The sequence below is a fragment of the Otolemur garnettii genome, unplaced genomic scaffold (genome assembly GCF_000181295.1).
Source record: "Otolemur garnettii isolate 467f Iridium unplaced genomic scaffold, OtoGar3 scaffold00046, whole genome shotgun sequence".
In the NCBI taxonomy this organism is placed as follows: domain Eukaryota; kingdom Metazoa; phylum Chordata; class Mammalia; order Primates; family Galagidae; genus Otolemur; species Otolemur garnettii.
Window position 1 is genome coordinate 10,560,118 of NW_003852441.1, and position 623 is coordinate 10,560,740.

Genomic DNA, 623 nt, shown 5'->3' on the forward strand with positions numbered 1-623 from the left:
CCCCTGGAGGAGGTGGCATTTGAAGGTTGATGTTGAGGACTGACTTGTGTTCCCCCTAAAAAAATTAGTTTAAGTCCTAACCTCTGGTTTTTGTGAATGTGACCTTATTTGGAAAAGGGGTCTTTGCAAATGTAATCAAGTTAAGACGGGGAACACACTGGATTAAACCGGGCTCTAAATCAGTGACTGGTGTCCTTATAATAAGAGCGAAAAGGAGCTTTGCGCAGTGGCAGTATCATGGCCAGTGAGTTTTATCCAAGGCATAATTATTGCTAATTGAAATTTTTTCTCAATATCCTGCCATGACAACTTGAAACACAGTCAGCATTGGCAATTTTTGAGTCTCTACAGAGAATGAAGGGAAAAAAAGAGAAATAGGAAGTTTGGACACAGATACAAACAAAAATTCAGGGAGGAGGTTATGTGACAGCAAAGACAGAGATTGGAGAGATACAAGCCAAGGAATGCCAGAGATTGTTGGCAGCCATTAGAAGCTGGGAAGAGACAAGGAGGGCTCCTTCCCTGGAACTTTCAGAGAGAGCCTGACCTTGCTGATGCCCTGATTTCAGACTTCTAGCCTATAGCCTGTGAGAGAGTCAGTTTCTATTGGTGTAAGCCATCCA

General features: G+C 42.9%; 1 non-coding gene across 1 annotated transcript; it reads left to right on the forward strand.

Moving 5' to 3' along the window:
• The first annotated feature begins 215 nt into the window (after positions 1-215).
• On the forward strand, positions 216-354 carry LOC111725686. The gene has a single exon (XR_002773699.1). It is a non-coding gene; the product is annotated as a U4 spliceosomal RNA (small nuclear RNA).
• The last annotated feature ends 269 nt before the right edge of the window (positions 355-623 follow it).